Source organism: Agelaius phoeniceus, chromosome 7 (genome assembly GCF_051311805.1).
Source record: "Agelaius phoeniceus isolate bAgePho1 chromosome 7, bAgePho1.hap1, whole genome shotgun sequence".
NCBI classification, from domain to species: Eukaryota; Metazoa; Chordata; class Aves; order Passeriformes; family Icteridae; genus Agelaius; species Agelaius phoeniceus.
The window spans coordinates 22,240,499-22,255,186 of NC_135271.1; the positions used below are offsets into that span (position 1 = coordinate 22,240,499).

Consider the following 14,688-nt stretch of genomic DNA (forward strand, 5'->3'; position numbering starts at 1 on the left):
ACCAATGAGACCTTTTCCAACCCAGGCCCTTGCCTGCCTCAGCAAGGCTCTAAAAAGTGGTGTAAAATATCCAGTGAGGAAAAACCTAGTTTGAAATTTTCTGCATTGTCATTAGCATGAGGTTTCCATTGATTACTTTACTTCCTAAGTGAAGCATTTTAATGTACTGGAGGCTTTCCCAACAACTTTTTCTTAATCACAATTAATTTTTGTTATTAAATTAACCCTTGATAAAGGATCTGTTCCTGTTTTATTCATGCACATTCAGCATTACTAGTTTCTAGCATCTCTTCTTGTCTCTCAAATAAACCATGTTTCCATTTTTTAATTTTCATCTTAAGTAAATCCCTCCATATATAATAATGACTCTATGGCTCATCTTTGAACTTCACTTAATTTGCCCAGATATTTATCTCCAATGAAGATATCCCTACACCTAAAAAGCCACAGAAAAGAGCCTTTTTTTTTTGCTCCATGGCATAATGACTCTGCATGCTTCTATAACTTTGCCCTGCTAAGCTGCAAAATCATGTCTAATTTCTGATTGTTATCTCCCTGCACATTGGTAGTGCTGTGCTGTCCTAGATCTCTCCCTCCTACTGAATTTCTCTTCTGTTAATTTCCTCTAGATATACTTTAATTTTCAATGGCTCTAAGGCATCTAAGGCTTGCCTGTTATTTTTGGTCTATACTTTAAGCTCTTTTTAATTTGGTTTGGGTCTCTGATATTTGCAACTGATCACACGTTAATGTCATCTATGGATTTCATTAATTTTATCTTTTTGTCATTAATTTTATTTTCCTGCTCTTTTTAAAAGTATAAAAAACTGACACAAGCATCCTCTAAGATGAAATTAAGCACAAGAAACTTTCTGGTGTCAACCTGCACACAGCCACTTTATTGTTCAGTGATTCATCCTTCTTCAGGACTCTATGTTGCATGTCCACACACAAAGCAATTGCTGTGGGTGCACATTTTCAGATCCATGAAGAATCGATGTAATTCATATTACACCCATCACACTCTCCCCAGTGCCTAATGCTGTTGTATGTTTGCAAGGACAGCGCTGGAGCTGCAGTAGCAATCCTCTGTGAACCCAAATCACTTCTTGTTTATGTCTCTAGATCATCAGGGGCTTCCATCACTACCCTACAGAAACTCACTGTGGAATGCCTGATTCACTGTGACTATTGACATGCTGAGTTGGTGGTGTGAGGTATTTTTGGGGTTTTTTTATGGCAGGAAGGAAATGAATTTGATTTCATGTTCTTGGAAGGATGTTATGTTATATTATGTTATGTGTTATGTTATGTTATGTGTTGTGTTGTGTTATGTTGTGTTATAGAATGCTATACCAAAACTATACTAAAGAATAGAGAAATGATACTTACAGAAGGCTTAACAAGATACTAATTAAAACTTGTGACCTCTTCCAGAGTCCCAACACTGCTGGCCTGTGATTGGTCATTAAGTCAAAAACAATTCACATGAAACCAATCAAACAATGACCAGTTGCTAAACAATGTCCAAACCACATTCCAAAGCAGCAAAACACAGAAGTGGATCAGATAATGATTGTTTTCCTTTTTCTCTGAGGCTTCTCATCTTCCCAGGAGAAGAAATACTGGCAAAGGGATTTTTCAGAAAATATGACAGTAACAATGGTGAGCTCAGGACCAGAGTCACCACTGAAGATAAAGACAGCAGGAAGTTCAGTCACAGAAAAATGGGTATTGGGTGTTGAGCAAATCACAGGGTCAATCCTGCAAACATCTGCAGCTGTGACATGGAGGGGCAGCAAAATCTCCACAGCACCTAAAAGCTGAGGTTGTCAGGCATTTGGAATATCACCACCTGATGAAATTGTCTAAAGAGCAAATTGGTTTCCAGTAGATTTTCAGAGCAATCTTATAACCTACTTTCACTGTCTTTTTAGCCAGGTGGAGATGGCCACAAAAATTTGTGGTTAAAAACAGCTGACAAAATAAGCCCACAAGGGAGTTGCCAGCTCTGGAACATGAGATGTTGCACTAGCATCCACTTCCCACCTCCTCCAGAGAGAAGAGACAAGGGGAGATACAAATACAGGACTTCAGCAGGAAATGGTGAGTACTGGTCAGCACGGTGAGTTCAGCACCCCAGGCTGAGTCCAGCTGTCAGCCTTGCAGCTGGGACCTGGTTCCCCTCTGCAGGGATTTACTGGGGGATCCTGGTTCTTCCCACCCACCTGGATCCTGCTGGGAGAGAGGAGTGGTTGTCCTTGAGTTGCAGAGTTGCAGGACAGAGTCTCAGCTTCTGAAACAAGAGTCAGGAAGGGCTGTGGAAGTGAAGTCTTCATGCTTATTACATTCCTGGATATTTCATGAAGTCCTGGGAATAGAGATATTTTAGAATTTAAAGTGTCAGTATCAAAGGTTTGCTCCATCTATGTAGTTTCTCCCTAGTGTTTATTTTATCTAGCTTGGAAAAGCAATTTTGTGTTTTCCCTCTGAGTGTATATACGTGTGTATATATAAAAAATGCACATATTTATAAAATACATATATACTACTTCCCTTAGTTTCAAAATGTCATTCCCTGTGGCCTTACCTCTATTACACACATCATTCATTAGATTATGAAAACCATTAATGTCAGGCAGCAGAACCAAAGGAATTCACTAAGGGAGCACCATTAGCATATCAAGTAGCTATTTCTCAGCTAAATATTCCTGACAGCCCTCATTACAGATGATGGATGGGCTTTATAAGAGGTAGTATTTCCAGAAGAAAATAAAATCTCAGCATTCTACCACATGTGGCCCAATAACTAGATATCATTTTTTGACTGTCTGTTTGCATTGCTTTCCTTTTTTTTCTTTCAGAATGAAAGAGTTGTAAAACTCACAAATAGATTAACTGCATAATTCAAAATTCATTAATAATGGTGAGCCTAATTCAGCCTGGTTTCTGAATTCTTCACGTGTTTTAGTCATGGGATATCAAACACTGTGTGTCATCCTAGCTGGATTGCCAGCAGTCTGTCAGCAGTAAAAGGACATATAACCCAAAAAGCAAGTAAGGCTGGCTTTTAAAAGACTATGTAATGCCAAAAATTTTATGATTTGAAACTGAACATTTTCTGAGGTAAGGAACGCAGTTTAAAAAGAAAAGGATTACTGTAGCCATGTCTTCAGAATAGTTCTGACAGCACCTCATGAAAAATGGGCACAAGGAGCCACAACCAAGCACAGAGGGCACCTGATAACACCCTTGGGTGGGAATGCAGACCCCAGCACTTCTTTAAAATGGGACAGGAAATAGTTTCAAATTTTCTGCTGTGCTTTTTCTTGTAAGTGCCAGTAGTGGAGCCCCTGTACCAACAACAGATTTGCCCCCTACACCTCTTGTGGTTCTTCCATGTGCTGATTTAAGTTTGGGGTTTTTTTCCAAATACTGCAATACAATTTGTCTAGCATGATTTATTATCAATACTGCTAAAATTTCATGGTTCTCTGACCCTCTAAATCTGAAGTGATTTGACTTCAATGAGGCAAAGTACTCCTTTGCAAACCAAATTATGAAGCAGCGGGGTATTAATTTTATTATTATTCAGAAATGAGCTTTGTTGCAGAATCAGGAAATTGACTGGACACCTACTGCACAATGGTCTCCACTGCCTCATGCTGATGAGGCAGGAGGATGTTTTCAGTCAGTTTCTTTTCCCAAATTTCATTTCTTCCTGCTAACTTGTTAACTCCTACTTGTTAACCTGTTGCAGGTTTTTTTTCCACTTTTATTTATAGGAAGAGTTTCACCAGTAAGGGAAAGAGGTTTATTAAACAAGTTATTTAAAAACAGAGAGACAGAGAAGCCATTCCTTAGAACATTGCTAAAATCATTCAAATAACATTTTTTAACTCCCCAAGAAACTTTCTTCCTTCCAGGTCCCTTCCAACTCAGCATATTCTGTGACTCTGTATAATTCTTTAGCATTTGAATGCACAAGTTCTGAGGTGCCAATAATACTCCTGTGGTGCTTCCAACCAATCCAGGAAAGAGACAAGAGGTTTTTTTTAAATGTCTCAGCATTTTAAGAACTACTTTCATTGGGTTTTTTCTGTTCAAACTCTATGAAGTGTGTGCTTTTCTTCATGGGTGAGACTTCAGAAATGGAGAGTGCTCATCTCTTGAAAATGAGTGCTCTAAAGCAAATGAAATTTGCCACACAAATATTAGAGGGCTCAAAATAAATTCTCACCTTTGACAACCCTGTCCGATACAATTATAAGCAATTATAAAACTATTGAAAAGCAGTTAGCTGGCATTTTCAACACTGTAACACAGGACTCCTGGCCAAGATGTGTATTGAGATATCTTAGATTTTAATGGAGTTGTAATGAAATACAATGACAGTAATACTTACTGCTATGAAAGCACTAAATTGCTTACCATTACCTTTCCCACATAATTAATTTCAGCATGATATTAATACAATGCTGGTATTTATTATGCAAAAATAAAACTTTAAGGGCATATTTTCAAGACAAACTCTGAATATTTTTCTTCAAACTACTTCACATTCTAGTATCAACAGTTATATTTAAATAAAAATGAGCAATTGCTCATAGAATTTCAATGCAGGAAAATCAACCCTGCCATGTGTAGTTTCTGAAATGTTTGTTTAAATATTCAGTTCTCATCAACCAGCGTGAACAATAAATCACAGCACACTTCATGGATGATGTAAACTGTCAAGTAAGAGTAAATGTATTCATTGCTTTAACTTTATGTAAATGTATTCATTGCTTTAACTTTAATAATTATCTCTATGTCCCGTTTTATATTTATATTTATATTTATATTTATATTTATATTTATATTTATATTTATATTTATATTTATATTTATATTTATTCTCATAACTCTCACTGCCCAGACAATTGTTTGAGCAGGAGTTTATATATAAAGATATGAAATATCCTGAGAATTTAGAGTTGAGAATTCAATCAGTAAGGCTAAAACCTTAGTGTTCCCTAGCTAGGGGACTTCAGAAGTCATTCCACTGAACTGTAGGAGTCAACAGGTCTGGAGCAGAAGGAGCTTAAGATACACCAGAACAGCCATTGGCCTAGTTCTTCCACTGGAAGGATTTTCCTGTGCTCTTCTTCATGGTATTTCATTTATTTACCCTTTCATTTCCCTATCTGCAAAAGAGGGACGCTTATGCTGTCTTCTTCTGTAACATGTTGTCAGGTTTACATACAGGAAATATATTAAAGTCAAATCCAGAGATAGTTCTAGATTAGTAGATAGATTCACTTTGTAACTCTTGAAGAGCAGAATAGCAGTTGTTCTGAATTATTAAGAAAAAAAAAAAAAGAGATCAGACTTGTTTCTTCTCCTTTAAAATTCCTATGGATCTTTCCACAAGGAGTGGCTGATGATTCAGCCATCACCACACTTCTGGACCTCAGTCTTGACAAATGTCATTCACAAGAAAGTTAGAAAATATATGGACATTTTCAATATACAGATATTTCTGCAGGAGAGAAATGTACAACACTGCTGAGTTAGACCCAAGAGTGTACAATGGCTTACAGAATATTTTCAGGTTGTAGTGTATTGTTGTAAAATTAACACATTAATAAGAAGCAATAACTGGAAGGTCCAAGGTTTCACAGGTGTGAGTCAGCAAGCAGAGCACTTTCTTCCCATTGCCATCTCAGGCTCCATCTTTCCCTGACCGGTCTGCTCACACAGCAGCAGTGGATGTGAGCAGGGGCACTCAGCCCAGTGGGGTGCTCCCTTCTGCCTTTATAGCAGACAGGCTGGAAGCAGGGCAGTGACTGCAGGCCCCCAGGCCCCCCTCCCTGCACCCCACTGCTCTGACTGCCAGTGGGCTCTGCAGACACACAGCAATCCTAGGGAATGTTGGATGGCAGTGCTGCCAGTGGCACTGACATTGCTTTTACATGCATTTACACCTGCACAGTGAATAAAAACAAGAGCAGCTCAGACATAAGTGGCATGTTTACACATCCAAGCAGCAGGAGCCTGTAACAGATGAGCAGACTGCCTTCAAGCCAGCCCTGCCCATTGTGGTGCTTGCTGTGAAGATCTTCAAGAGAGGCTGTTGCCTGTTCTCTCTGACTTTGACCCCCCCAGCCATTTAATCCCAACTGAATCCTTTCCAACTTGTAAGGCTGACTACTCTGTGCTCCAGAGACACACAGCAGATCTCAGGTCAACAGACCAGTTCCAATCAGCATTTTATTTCCACGGTGTCTGGTGCAGGAACAAGGAACAGAAGCAGATATTAAATGCCTTATCTTCATCTGCATTTGGGAAAGCATGCAGTGCCGCTCCAGAACACGTAATTTTCTTCTAACATAGTGTAGGTCATTGGCTGGGTCAGAATTGTTCCCAGCTTATTCCAATGTCTCTTTTACAGGTGAGAGTGTACCAGGCAATATCAGGCTCTGCTATCTTGACATGGTATCTTCTTAGTGGGAGGATATGTCAAAATAGGAGGTCTAAGTCTCTGCTGTGAATTCTCCCCCATTGAGAAAATGGCTAACAATTTTCTGTGCAACATTCCTGTGTTGCTTTCTCTCTCTCAAGTTTATAAAAAGCAGACATGTATTAGAGCACTCAGAAGCACTGCTTTTTAGGAGATTCCTATTTCTTGGTGAAGTTTTTCACCCTGACAGTTAGTCAGGAGGAAGAGTAAAGAGCAACCTAAGGGTACTTCTAGTGGAATGAGACACAAAACTATAAAGAGGAATAAAGTAAAGGAGATAAGAGATAAAGGCAAAGGAACGAATGAGGGAATGAGGAAAAACCTGGAAAACAGAGAAAGACAGTGACAAGTCCTCGTAGGGATTCACAAGGAAAAGTTGAAAACTTATATGAAAGAGAAGAATGTAAAGGAAAATACTATAAACCATGGCAGGGGGTGGGCAGGGAGAAAATAAACAAAAAGTGGAAAAACTATATGAGAAGGGATGAGTAAAATAGTAATAAAAGTTTCTTCAAGGCTGGGTTCTGTAAATGAGGAAAGGGAAGAGACACTGAGAGAGTGATCGTGCACAGACTGAAGAATGGTCGGGGAGACAGGGACACAGTGCTGCCTTCAGCAAATACACAGCACTCTAATCCTGACCAGACACTGCCCAGAGCCTTTACACTTGCCTGGAATACAGCTTCAGGCCAGATGATGGAGAGAAGCTAGTGCAGGTACCAATTATGTATAATCTTCCTTTAACTGCAAAAGGTGACAATGCACAAACGGTTGACCCTCTGAACAGCACCTGAGACTGCAGCTGTAGAAATCTGGTAGCCCTGCCTCACCAATTAAACACTGAGATTATTTCATACTTTCTTTACCAGTGATTTTTCGTCAATTATCCTTCTATTTCTAAGCCCTTCATTTGCCTGATTACCATAAATTTCCCACAGCACCTTCCATAATAACCTAGGATAAAAAGATATACCAGCATGTGTAAATTAGGGAAGAGAAACAGAATTGGAATTATACAATCATATTCTCCTCCCTACAGAGAGCCAAAAGGAAAATTAATCTTTTGTTGTGTGCATCTGGGAACTTAATTAATATGGTAAAAATAAAAAATTCCTTTACATAAGTCCATCTCTTAATTCATTAAGTAAAACAGCAATACCATATTGCATAGGAAAACACCATGTTTAAAAATAAAAGCCAGAGCTAACAGCAAAACACCAGCAGTTTTAAAACAGTACCAAAATCCTCTAATTCTCTGTGATGTTTCTCTAGGTATAGAGTTTTTTCCACTAAATATGTTAGGCCTTTTCTAGTTCTTCCACCTTTTCTCTAACCCTCTCCTCTCCCAAATGAGAGTGAAGAGGTATGAAAACAGAGCAGAGAAAGAATAACTGTCTTCATGCAGAGATATGCTCTTATCAGAGCTGACATAAAGAAATGAACTGTCATTTTTACCCTAAAAAGAAGTAGGAACTATAGGCACACAATTCTTAGGAGGCTACTGCCTCAAATTTGCAAAAAGTATTCAACTGACCATATCATAACATTGAGAATGGCTGAATTTAATTGTTAGGAAAATTTGCCTTTTTTCTTCCCCCTTTAGTCCTTCCTTCCTAGTAACTGCGAACCTGCCATTGTCATGACTTGCACGTAAGCCTGAAGATGAATTAAAAAGCATGGCATGATTACCAAGCACATCCATTCCACCAAAAAACATATTTCAGATTTAGGATTCTGCCTGGGAGAGAAATAGGTATCTATCAATGGCTGTGAATTTGAGCAAGAGTAGCTGACTAAAGACTCAGGTGAAGAAGTGCAGAGAAATATCTTGTGGATCACAATGATTAATTTCTCTGTGTTTATAGACTTCCAATACATTAAAATTATTTGCTTCCCTGTATGTGCAAGGAAAGACTGCTCACTATTTGCCTTTGCAAGAAAGGGCTCAAAATGAAAAAAAAAAAAAAAAAAAGAAGACAGACTGGTACTAATTCAGAAATACTGGACAAGTAAATGGACCTCCTTTTCTCCCAAGTAATACTTCCATGCAGGGATATATGTTGGTGCAGTTTGCCCTCTGCAAGTGCTATATTTTTCTCTACATGCAATTATCCTCTTCCACACACACTTCAGTGAGTTATGGCAAGCATAAAGCCTGCAGGTTGCATGGCACACCATGCTTCTACTGCTCTGAAACTGCTACAAACCCACAAGGCCACTTTTAAAATCTCATAAACTCCTTGAAGTCAACTTATATAGATTTCTTTACTATGCACCAAAGATCCCTTATATGACAAACAGAATATTCAAGTTTTTTCCTACCAGCCAAAGTCACATGAAATTCAAAGAGTATAAATGAGAAATTAACTTCTTTTTTTAACAGTCTAGGGCAATTATGATTTTGATAAATTAGCAGGAATACTTGTCTTCTCTCATTCTGTAAAACTATTCAAGAAGAAATGAGCTATTTACAAGTCAGATAGATGAAATTCTGTGTCCTCTCCAGTGAAAAGTTATTACTCTAAATCATCTTTTGGTTCTAAAGAAAGCATAAAATACACGTAAAAAACCAAATTTATAAAATTTCTGTTATCGATATACAAGTGTTATACATGCCATCTATATTGCCTTAGAGTAAATTTTACATTATTCAACATAATGAAAAGCAAAATAAACTGCAGGTTGATTTCCTACATGGTTCAGGGCTGTTTGCTGTCATGGTTTCCTTTTTAAATGCAGTTGTCACTAAAGACATGCTCCATTCAATTACACACCACAGTTCTCTCAAAAGCATGAGATACTTCCTTGTATAGAATGGGAGAGCTGAACTGTGCCCCTTTCTTTGCAGTTGATTCAGAGTGCACTTCCCAATATCTAAAGTTGGAAGTAGTGTTCAAAACACTACAATATATCTATTTAGATGACAGAATGAATACCAAACTCCTAAGGCTCAGCCTAAATCAACTCATTCATTTTGTTTTGTTTGGTCCTGAGAACCAGGGAGCAAATATCACCCCTCAATCTATTAATTTTTATGAAATATTGTGCCTGAGGAAATCTTTTAAAAACATGGAGTCTTCAAATGTTTGCTGCATGAAGGTGTGGTAGCTATCATAGAGGCACTTGCCACAAGAGACACATGAATCTTTAATTTGTCCCTCAGTGGCTGGATTTTCTGTGGAGGAGATCCAGAGAAAATCCCCAAACTAATTAAGCAGACATCCAACATTATTAAGCTTTGTCTTGTGAGGCACAGAGAAGAGCAGCCTGATCTCAGCACTGCACAGCAGCTGGGAAAGAGAATAGCTCTGCCTCAAACCCTCCCCTGCCCAGCAGCATCTGACGGGCTCTGGGGCTGCCTGCTCACAGCCATTCTCATTAAATGGGACAACTGGGCACCCTTTGGAGAATTACCCCTCTCAGATGAGTATTCTGGAGGGATAGGGTTCTCACAGTGTGCTGCAGTATAGGCTGTCAGGGTTGAGTCTGGTCCGTATTACAAAATCACTTCCATAACTAACTGTCATGTTGGCAGCCTGAGGAAAGACAAGGGACTGAAAAAAATTAAGGGGAATTGTCTTGTGGTGATTCCTGTAGGTCATGATGGAAATGGCAGGGGAAAATTTTCTTTTCTCCAACCGTGTTCACACGCAGATTTATCAATTCATTTTCCATAGACAATGCATTTTAATTAAAGAAGAAGTTGTGTGGGGAAAAAAACCCAACACAAACTGAAATAGAGAAAGAAGTAAGAATTTTTTTTTTCTGGTGTAGAAAAAGGGCAAAATTTACCTACACACAGGTCCTCATAATTTCACAGAATCACAAGTGTGAAAAATGGCAAGGTAAAGTCATTGTGTGGTAGAATGGGCCAGTATCATTCATTGTTGGTTTAGGGCCTGCTTTCAATTTGTAGAAAATTTCCTTTCATGAGACTGCCTTATTAAGATAACCCAGTAAAAGTCAAAAATGTTAATTTTATGGAAATAATTTGATTACATTTTCTTAGATCTTTCCATTAGCAGTATTGATTTTTAGTGGCTTTGTTAATTAGACATTAATGGGAACAGAGAACAATTAGCAAGAGTGACCAGTTTAAGGTCAGGAGGCTTAGAAACCTGACAGCTAAGAGTAAAACCAGTTCCCAGAGGTACTTTCTAGGACTGGCTTGGGAAAACACTTCATTATGTCTTTGGAGAGGAAGTTAAAAAGTGTTTCTATGGGTTGCATTCCCATCTTCATCTAAACTTGAATATTCAAATGCATCTCTCTTTAGTGTTGGATTAGCAACTGCAAACACAGCCTTGAAACATGACCCCATCTTGTGTGGACTTCAAATCGAATTTTGATGAAAACTGAAAATCACAACTGGTTTCTTAACTGTTCCCTGTTCAGCATCAGAGATTTTATCAATTTCAGCAGAAGGCGCTGTGCTTTCCCTCAGCAATATTGCTAGTGGTGTGGAACTTCCCTCAGGAAGACTCTTGGAAGTTCATATAACCATGCGAGAACTCTTTTAGATAAAGAGCAGTAGCCCATCTGCCCACCTTTCTAGCTGGTCTCTTTCATGTTCTCCATATCTTGCCCAATGCAATACTGAAAATAAATGAATTTTTCCTGCTGTTCCTTCAGCTGGAGTTTCCTCCAAGGAATCTTGTCTTCAGCACCCAACCAACAGATCCAGTTTAGCAAAGCCTATTAGAAAAAACTTTCAGCCTCTCTAGATAGGCATGAACTACATCAGAAACACAGCTTTTAAGAAATATGGCTCTATGACATTTCCTGCACCAATATGTTTAATGCTTTCCCTTTTAATATTAACATATAGATATTTGAAGTTCACTTATGCATAGGCATAAATCTGAAGTAGCAGGCAGTTATTCCTCACTGTAATGTGCAAATGAAGCCTAACAGACTTCTCTTTAATTACTGATGTTCTTCAAGTCAAGAAGTGCCTTAGGAACTGCATCTGAATTTGGCCTGCAGGAATTCTGGTAGGTCTCTCACAGTTTAATCTTTTTTGGACATAACTATTCCTAAATGCATTAACAATTTATTTATTCCATACATGTTCCATCAAATCTTACTTTTAAAGTTATGAGAATTATGTATTTCTTACTACAAAGACTAACTCTTTTGAGATAGATTGTGAAATTTTCCAGAATATTGTTTTTGAGCTTGATCCAGTAGTTTTTCATTGTTTTCATCAACTCACTTCAGCAATCTTTTTTGTTTGGCATCACAAGGCATTTTTTATAGCTTTTAGGACCATTTTTGTACTTTTTCACTTTTTCTCCTATTTTTCAAAAATACATGAGTCTGAAGTTTTGATCACAACCGAGGGGCTGACTCACCAATGCCATATGAGACCAATCTTTCCAAATTATCAAGTCATGTTTTGCTTTACTTTTTCCATATAGCATAAACCAGAACACCACTCAGAGGAGTATGTTAAGTTTTTCTGTAAACCACGACATCTTGACTGCTACTTTCTTGATACCTGGATAAGCAGCTCATGTGTCTGGTTGCTCCTATGAATATCAAACTGGTAAGTTTTCACAGTGAAGGGAAAAGAATCTGTTCTTTAATATATGTTCATGTAGTTTGAGTGAAAGTACCATGAATGAAACACATCTGATTGGTAAGGATATTACTAATTTTTTTTTATATAAAAGGTCATGAGGGAAGGAGAGGGAAAGACTTAGTCACCATCCATTACTTTATTAAGTGCTGGAGAAAAAAAAAAAAAAAACACATTGTACTGTTGTTTTCTGCCTCCTGATTTGTTAACTTGAGTTAATTTTATTTGCTCTTGAGTAGATTTTCCACAGCTGTCTCCTTTTACACTTGATCTTCCTGCTTGATACAGTCCCATCACAGGCAGACCCAGCACACATGCTGCTCAGCTGCTGTGTGTGTGTCCTTCAGTCCTCTTTAATTGGTGCACAGTTAGCACTCTTTACAGGGATTCCACAAGGACAAAATTTGTGCAGGCAAGATGCCAGAGCAATGTTCCCTGGAAAGGCAGATGTTCCGTATCAGCGGTCGGACGGCTGGCACGGTCCTACCGAGGGAGCACAGCAGAGATCTGTGCCTCCTTCTCAAATCAGACACACAGTTACTGCCCCACCAAGTTAACTGCCTCGGATTTTTGAAGTGAGCTGCTTTTTTCGCCATTCATTTGGAAATAATTTGAAAGCAAAACAAGCAAAGCACATCAAAATAATTGCAACCCTGGGTAAAAAGGAAAAAGAACTCTACTGAGGCTTAGAACACCTTGTAAATTGCTTCTCAGTTAAGACATTCATGAAAGACACACACAGCAAAATGCTGTCGTCTGAATTTAAAAAAAAAAAAGTATGATGATTATGCTTGTTAATTGTGTTTGTTTTCTTATGACTAATTTATTTAGGACAATTGAGAAAGCTAAAGCATTTGAACTGATTTTCTGTTTGTTTGGCTATTAAAGTTCCTCTGTGAAATGTATGTTTACTTAAAGCATCTCCAGCTACCCATTTACAATGTATTTGTTAAATTAGTTAAGAGACTTTAATTGGGCACTGGGGATTTGTTGTGCTATTCCCAATTCTGTTTACTAAAAATACATGAGAACAGTGAGCAATTTATTTATAACCTTGTTATATGAGGCCATTACCAACATCAGATTTTTTTTCTTAACATATTTTTAATTTGCATTGACAGAATTCAAGTGATGTTTGCTTTTCTTTCTGTTTTTATTAGAGCAGCCTAAAAACTGTTTCTAGTCAAATACAGTGGAACCACATCTTTTATTTGGAACAGTTTTCATAATATTTGCAATGGCGATCATAGATGTGGACCCCCCCAAAAAAGCAACAATATTGAATCAGTATAAGAGAATGCTGTCTTTCTTTTGCATCCCATTAAGGTAAATAGTTTGAGAAGCTAACTATATTTGAGGTTAAAAATGCACTGTACTTCATTGGCATTATCATCAAATAAATACTTCCTAATTTTGATCCCATCCTGGCCGTTTCATACATATTACAATACAACAAACCAATAAAACTCCTATGGCAGGGCTTTGATTCCAGTGCCCCTCTGAGACGAGGATGTCTGCACACCTCTTCAGACAGGCCACTCAGAGCCAGGATCAAGCTGTTTCTCAAGTTTTGTTACTCTTAGAACAATGCCCAGGCACATCTCACCCAGAGCCTGGGGAACCTCTCTGGACTGCCAGGCCAAGGAAAGTGGTTCATTCCCAGGAAACAGCATGTAATTAAATGTTTCAGGTTTCCAGAACTAATTTTTCCTGTCTTGTTAAATGCAGTTGCTTTAAGAGAATTTTCACTCCAGCTGACACTGATCTGTTGTGATGGGATGAGTAAGTTAACAGCTGTAAATGTTAACAAGTAATTTATTTAAGCTGTTGTAGAAGTAAGTCTGCTTTTATGGTAGGGGAAATCAGCACCATACTCTCTAGGCCAAATATTTTTACTGAACATAATGTTGTTTGAAGCTTGAGTTGTTTTCCATAGCCCAAAGAACAGTGTTCTGTTATTATAAAAAAAAAACCTGCAGTCATTTTTCAAAGAACTGTGTAGCCCTGGTACATGAGGCTAGTCCTGAACTGGTGTGAATTAGTATAAATGTCCGCTTCGATTGAACTATTCTGCTTTACACTAGCTGACTTCACAGACAAATATGTATTGTTTAGTGAAAAAGAAAACCTTAAGAAAAACAAAATACTTCAGAGGGGGACATAAAAGAGAGGAAGTATGATCATCGAAGACAGACTCCTGTCATCCTCCAAAATGCATGCAAGGTAATGTTTCTTCCTCTTTTCTTGCAAATTATTTTAATCTGGAGAAATTATTGTATGTCACAAAACTTCAGATTGTGCATCACTTCATCTAATTTAAATTTGGGGGTTGATTTACCTTTCTAGCTACCTTAACACCAGAAACTTCTCTTTGAACCTAGCCATCTTTAGTTCTACTCTTTGACTAGATCTATCCTTGTTGGTTTTGGAAAGCTAAACTTTATCCTTTATTCTGAGAGCCTAAAATTAATGACAGCCTGTGTGCAGAACCAAGGACTTCTTGTAAGACCACAAATTCTTTCTGCTGTGCTAGGACCTGGTTTGATTTTTAGAACACGTTCAGAATAGTTTTACTCAGGTTAGAAGTTTTATTTTTTAATAGTGT

General features: G+C 38.0%; 1 protein-coding gene across 2 annotated transcripts in view; it reads left to right on the forward strand.

Annotated features, from left to right (window-relative positions):
- The window catches only part of SLC39A10 (solute carrier family 39 member 10), a 212,112-nt gene that overhangs the window by 12,129 nt on the left and 185,295 nt on the right, over positions 1–14,688 (forward strand). For both annotated transcript variants that reach the window (XM_077181197.1, XM_077181198.1), the window contains exon 2: positions 1,938–2,106. The gene's annotated coding sequence lies outside the window, so the exon portion shown is untranslated. The remainder of the gene's footprint in view (positions 1–1,937; positions 2,107–14,688) is intronic.